Raw genomic sequence first — 7,364 nt, forward strand, 5'->3', positions numbered from 1 at the left:
TTCGGTTTTTTTACTTTACAGTCTTTATTTTATAACACGTTATCAGCACGAGTTTCTAACCTTGTCATCAGTCTGAAAGTATTTTTATCAGAATAAAAATCACCAATTGACTGTAGGCAACTCGGCAAATAAAGGTGGAGTGTTTCTTCTCTCGTGACGTAATTAGTGAGTCTTTGTTATAAATTCCATTTCTCTGAACTCCTGAGATGCAATCCTACTGGTATTCTTAAGATAATACTACTATTAAATTATGTTCTTTATGTCTTTTGAGCTTGAATAAATATATGTTTATCATGTATGTTAATTACTGTCTTTCTAGCCAACTAATGATGCCGATGCCGTTTTAATTGGATGTGGTCTCGTGAAATTGAAAAGAACAATTGATTTTACTTAAGTTGTTATATGGTCGCGAGACACACCAGTTTTTATGTGGCAAACGATTGCGGTCTACGTACATGTATACAATAGTTATTTTGTGCTTATTGTCATCCTAATTATCTTAATAATGGATTACAAAGTGAATACCATTGTTAGATCCACTTAAACTCCAGCAGAGTTTGCAAGAAATATACAATCACCAGAAGTGGTTATGTTTCGTATATCTCATTGTAACTAAATTTTGTTAACCACTAGAAGTGGTATATGCCTATGACCACCAGAAGTGATAATTTAGGCTTTCTGTGGTTACAATTAATGATAAGCTAGAGAAATATTCTCTATATTACATGCACGCCTCGATTTGCTCCTGAAGTAGTAAATATTTTAAAAGAGGTTGAAGCACAATTGATGTGATTAATGCGCGTTCAGATAATTATATTCGATTTCCTGAAGGATGAGAATTTTTGATAAATATGAATCCATTCCCTGAAGTGAATGTGATAATATTAATAAAGTCGTAAATATGAACGTGCTCTTGATGTAAATATATTACAATTCACCTCCAGAAGAGGTAATATTATTGAGAGAATATATACTCAATTTTTCATATTTTAATTTGCTCCTAAAGAAGTAACACAATTGAAATTTTCTCCCGAAGCAGGAAAATATTATGAAATTGTGTCTTTCTGTGCGTAAATAAAATAATGAGCTATTCAAAGTTATTTTTGAAGCACATTTCCATTCCCTGTAGTGAATGAAGAAATACCACAACTCACCTCCGGAAGAGCTAGAATAACAAATGATATAAATATTATTTTTGTGGCATAAAGATCATTGTCGCACGTACCTGTTGTACGTAAAACATCTTGGATAATTTTATTAAGTATCATTCTAAGGCAAAAGCATTCTTGTAGAATGCTTTCTACTACAACCACATTAATATATTATGGTTAGTTATTGAGTTCCCCGAAGGAAATAACAACTCGTGTATCTTTCCTTAAAAGATGCAATGACTATGTGGTTGCCGTATTGATACAAAATATTCAGATGTTAATGATATTTCTCCTTGAAGGAGATATTTGTCACAAAGTTAGTGGTAGAAATATTAAAATTCTTAATTTTCGTCATTTATAAATTTAGAATTAGTTTTATATTGTTCATTTGATTATGATTTTCTCTCATGATACCAGAAGTGTCTGAGCAATATTTGATAGTACAAAATGTATCAACAACTCCTGAAGAGCTAATTGTTGTCTAGAAGACACATGACACCAGTAGTGTCTGGTAAATATTAGATTATGGATAATAAAGAAAGGCTCTCGAAGAGCTTATATACAAATATGTCATTCATATTATATGATTATGGTCAATATGTTGTAGTAAACCCGAAGTTTACTGATACAAATGGCTATTATATTGAGACCACAAATGATTGGAAGACTAAAAATCTCCATGTTTCCACAATCATATGGGGTAAAATAATATGTATGTGAGAAGTTACCCGCCTTATTCTTCAAGTTGTACTATATCATGTATCACAGTAAACCAGAAGTTTACTAATGCAAAAGCAGTCACAGTAAATCAGAAGTTTTACTGAGGCAAAAGTAGCTACAGTAAATCAGAAATTTACAGATACAAAAGTAGCCACAGTAAATCAGAAGTTTACTGATGCAAAAGATTATGCCATAGTAAACTAGAAGTTTACTTAGAGATAGCACATGCTATGATAAACTTGAAGTTTTCATTTGCCATCTTTAAATGAGCTATTTGAGAATTCAGATAAGCATATACTGAAGAACTAGAAGATTCTTCAAGAATTCTCTTGTGTTGCTTGTTCTCATAATAACTTGATTATACCAGCTAAAGTTGGGACTAAAATCCCCGAATTCTGGAATATATAAAAGGTGAATATGGGCTCATTCACCTATCATGTGAACCACTTATAGATGCATGTATAAGATGGTTACATGTATGTTTATTGTCAACCTGTAGTTTGGCATTTGAAATTATCTTTCTCAATTAAGAACATAATTTTCAGATTATGAAATCAAGATAGTTCATCTTGATGATGCTAGTTTAGCATTGAATACCTCCTATTAATGGCTAAACTATTACTTATGAGAACAAAGCCTCATGTGTTGGTCTAAGATTTTCTAAATTGCATACAGTAGCACTTGTATGCATCAGACCAATAAAATATGATAAGTCCTCCCCTCATAATTGGTTTAGGATCAGAAACCAAATATTTTTACTATCTAATAACTTTTGATGTGTGGAATATGATTAATTTCTCTACCACAATGCACAAAGATAGGTTTTTCAAAGAAGATTGAGGATATGAGTTAGTTTTTCTAACATTTGGGGGATGGAATAAAACAGCTAAAAAATATGCTATATGAATCGAATTATCATTAATATGATCCTCGCTTAGAAGATAATTCAAGTCAAATGCCAGAAGCATTTGCTGATCTAAAATTAAATATCATATTTCAGCTGCAAATACTCCTATTAAAATTATGTCCCTGAAGGATAGAGTTTACTGTACGCATGAAGTGTGGTAGACCAATCGGTTCCAAAGGTAACAATCCTTGAAAAGAATAGGATCAAATGATCAAAATGATCATAATAAGGAGGAAATAAGCTCTGGAAGAGCCCACGACATAACATTTCATGAAACTCTGGAAGAAGTTCAGGTACCTGAAAATAAAGAAAGTGATGAGATCTCAACAAGTTATGTCGCTTGCGAACCGATATGAAATTATCGTCGACGATATATTTGATATAATATAGTGTACAATATTGTAAAAGATTGTGAGGATCGGACTTGTAGTCCAGACACCTGAAGATGTCATGCCATCTAAATGCAAGGCATAACCTATATGACTCATTTGATTAAGTCTATATGAAGATTCCTGAAGGATTTAAAATGCCTGAAGCATATAGTTCAAAACATCGTGAAATGCATTCAATCATAGTACAAAGATCTTTGTACGGTTTAAATCAATCTAGGCGCATGTGATATAATCACCTCACTGAATTGATGAATGAAGGTTATGTAAATGAAGGCATTTGTCCATGCATTTTTACAAAGAACACAACATCATAGCTTGTTATACTTGTTGTTTATGTTAACGGCATAAATATCATAGGAACTCCAGAAGAGCTCCAAAGGGAAAAACTTTGTCTTAGTCTGCAAATTGAATATTTAGCAGACGAGATCTTTATCCATCAATCTGTCTATACAGAAAAGGTCTTAAAAACGCTTTTACATGGACAAAGCGCACCCATTAAGTACACCAATTGGATGTTCGATCACTTGAAGTGAATAAGGATCCGTTCTGACCTCCAGAAGAGAATGAGGAACTCCTTGGTCCTGAAATACTCTATCTCAGTGCAATTGATGCACTTATGTATCTTGTTAATGCTACAAGGTCTGACATAGCATTTTCGGTTAATTTACTAGCAAGATATAGCTCTTCTCCTACACGGAGATATTGGAATGGGATTAAGCATATATTGCGATATTTAAAGGGAACTCTTGATATGAGTTTGTTTTATGCTAACAAAGGTAGTGCAGATCTTATTGGTTATGCAAATACAGGTTATTTATCTGATCCCCATAAAGTTCGATCTCAAATCAGGTATGTGTTTACATGTGGAGGTATTGTCATATCATGGCGCTTCACAAAGCAATCTATTGCTGCTACTTCTTCAAATCATGCTGGGATAATAGTTATTCATGAAGCAAGTAGGGAATGCATATGGTTGAGATCAATGATTCATTTTATTCGAGAAAAATATGGGTTGGAATGTGATAAAAGACCCACAATTTTATACGAAGACAATGTTGCATGCATAGGCCAATTGAAGGAAAGGAGATAGAACGAAGCACATTTCACCAAAAAATTTCTATACACACGATCTTCAGAAAAATGGTGACATTGATGTGCAACAAATTCGTTCAAGTGACAATCCAGCAGATTTATTCACTAAATCTTTACCAACTTTAATTTTTGAGAAGATGGTATACAAGATTGGAATGCGAAAACTTAAATATTTGAAACAAGATTTTTATCAGGGGGAGTAAAATACGCGATGTGCTCTTTTTTCCTTACTAAGGTTTTTTCCCACAGGGTTTTCCTTATAAGGTTTTTAATGAGGCAGCTAGCAATGCGTATTACTAAATATGTGTACTCTTTTTCCTTCACTAGGATTTTTTCCCATAGGGTTTTTTCCTAGTAAGGTTTTAATAAGGCACATTATCTTTTAATGAATATTCAAGGGGGAGTGTTATGAAAATAATTATATTGTGAATGTTCATTTATTACTCCACTATAGATAATCTTCCTGAAGAAGATTATCCATTTAGTACTCTGTTGAAGTTTATCTACAAGCAGCTGATGCAGGCAGGTTGCAAGCAGCTCAATGAAATGATTTGCAGCAGCTTCTTATTAAACAGGCAGGTTGCAAACAGCTCATGCAGACAGCTTACAAGCAGCTAAAGAAAAGCCTTGCAGCTGCTTTCTGAAAAGCCTCGTAGCTGCTTCCTTTCTTTTATAAATAGAGGAGTTTTCAGTTCATTATGAATATAACAGTTTGAAGTTGAATAAAATATCAATCTCCCTCTATACTTATCTTCGGTTTCTTTACTTTACAGTCTTTATTTTATAACAATAACAACGGATATACGCAGACGAGGAAAAACAAGACTGTAAAATCAATAGTCTGTTACGAGGGCCGGCCTAATGGCCAAGCAAATAAAGCAGTTGCTTAGGGTCCCTTATTTGTAGGGCTCCAAAAAAGAATTTAATAATTAATGTATTTGTCCATTTTTTTTTTTACAATATTAAGTATTTGAAAAGAAAATAAAAATGCAAATTTCAAGGAAAGGGGGCCGTTGAAGAACAATTGGAAAAGGAATATATTTTTGGGATTCATGCCTTATTACGCGTGAACATTCCACAATCTTGCCTCATTTATGTACCATCATTATTATCAATGGGCTCACATTCTTTTTATCTCTTTTTATCTTTCTCTGCAAAAGTCTATTAACTTTTACTATTCTATTGTTCCTGTGACCTTCTCTACATTCCAATCTCATAGAGTCACTATCACAAAATAAAAGAGCAGAACACAAGTACCATCTATTTTATTTGTTCTCAAGTATTTTGGCGTTATATCAAGAATTTTGAAGTAGCAAAAGCTTATCAAATTATCTATTTGTTGAGTCAGGTTTGATTGTTTCATATTTTATTATTTGCATCTACTTTTAAAATTTTTTGAATATATTTTCTTTGTAAGTATATATTGTCTTTTTAGTTATTTATTAGAGTTTTAATATGTCAACTAGAAAATATGAATCCGAATGTTTAAAACGTCAAAAAAGGAAAAGATTGAAACTCTAATATAATCCCAAAAATGAGCACTTGATAAATTTGTAGCGAATAGTAAAAATTCTAAATCAGAAAATGTGGAAGATTTTATGATAGATGAACAAATCACTAATATAATTGAGATAGACAACAATAAAATTCAAGAAGAAAAGGAAGAGGGATAAGTTGGCGAGAAACCTAACATATATCCTCAAGGAAAACAAGAAATTCTAAATAAGTTAGATAATTATACTCCTAGAAACATATATGATCCTAGTCAATGGACTAGTATAGACACAAAGTTGAGAGATCTATTAGTAGAAAAGGGGCCAATTAAAATTACTAACATAGATTTTCCAAAGGATAAATTCTTTAGACATTTTTCTACCACAAACTATATTCAAAAATTGGCTAATGGAGAAAGACATGAAAGAAGATGGTTAGTTTACTCTAAACATTTGGAAATGTATTTTTGTTTTTGTTGTAAGTTGTTTAATACGACTTCTAGCTTTTGTAGCAGTAAATTAGCTAGTGATGGTAGTAATGATTGGAGAAATATAAGTGCTAAGCTCAAATCTCATGAAACATCAAAAGAGTATATTATTAATATGGGTGCATGGATTGATTTAGAAATGAGATTGCACAAAAGTAAAATAATTGATAAAGATGTTCAAGACAAATCAATAGAGATAGAGAGCACTAGAAAAATGTATTATCAAGAAATATTACTGTGATTTGGCATTTAGGGAAAAAAATGAAAAGATCTATCAAGAAAGTAACGGAAATTTTTTGAGACTAATTAAAAGGATTGCAGAATTTGATCCAATCATGAAGGAACATGTTCGCCGAATTAAGCATGATGAAATCCATAATCATTACCTTGGACATAATATACAAAATGAATTGATAAATTTATTACCTAGTGAAATTAAGAATAAAATTATTGACAAAATTGTAAAAACAAAGTACTTCTCAATCATACTTGATTGCACTCCAGATGCAAGTCATCAAGAACAAATGTCTTTTATATTATGGAGTGTCGACATCACTGTAATTCCAGTAAGAATTACTGAATATTTTTTACAGTTTTTAAAAGTTGAGGAGACAAGTGAAAATGGTATTTTTGAAGTTATTGTAGATGAGATAAAATATTGGAATTGATATTGATAATTTAAGAGGACAAGGATATAATAATGGATCCAATATAAAGGAAAAACACCAAGGAGTGCAAAAAAGACTATTCGACATAAATCCTAGATCATTTTATACACCATGTGGTTGTCATAATCTAAATTTGGTACTTTGTGATATGGCTAATTCTTGTACCAAAGCTATATCATTTTTTGGGGCAGTACACTGCATATATTAACTATTTTCTTCTTCTACTAAGCGATGAAAATTTTTAAAAGATAATGTACCTATCCTAACTCTTAAATCATTATCACAAACGCGTTGGGAAAGTCGTATTGAAAGTCTTAAAGCAATACGATTTCAAACTCCATAAATAAGAAATGCTTTATGAAAATTAGTAGAAGTTAGTGAGGATCCAAAAACTAAAAGCGAAACTAGTTGTTTAGCAACTTATGAGCTTGAAAGTTTTGAGTTTTTACTAGG

The sequence above is a fragment of the Nicotiana tomentosiformis genome, chromosome 8, assembly GCF_000390325.3.
Source record: "Nicotiana tomentosiformis chromosome 8, ASM39032v3, whole genome shotgun sequence".
In the NCBI taxonomy this organism is placed as follows: Eukaryota; Viridiplantae; Streptophyta; class Magnoliopsida; order Solanales; family Solanaceae; genus Nicotiana; species Nicotiana tomentosiformis.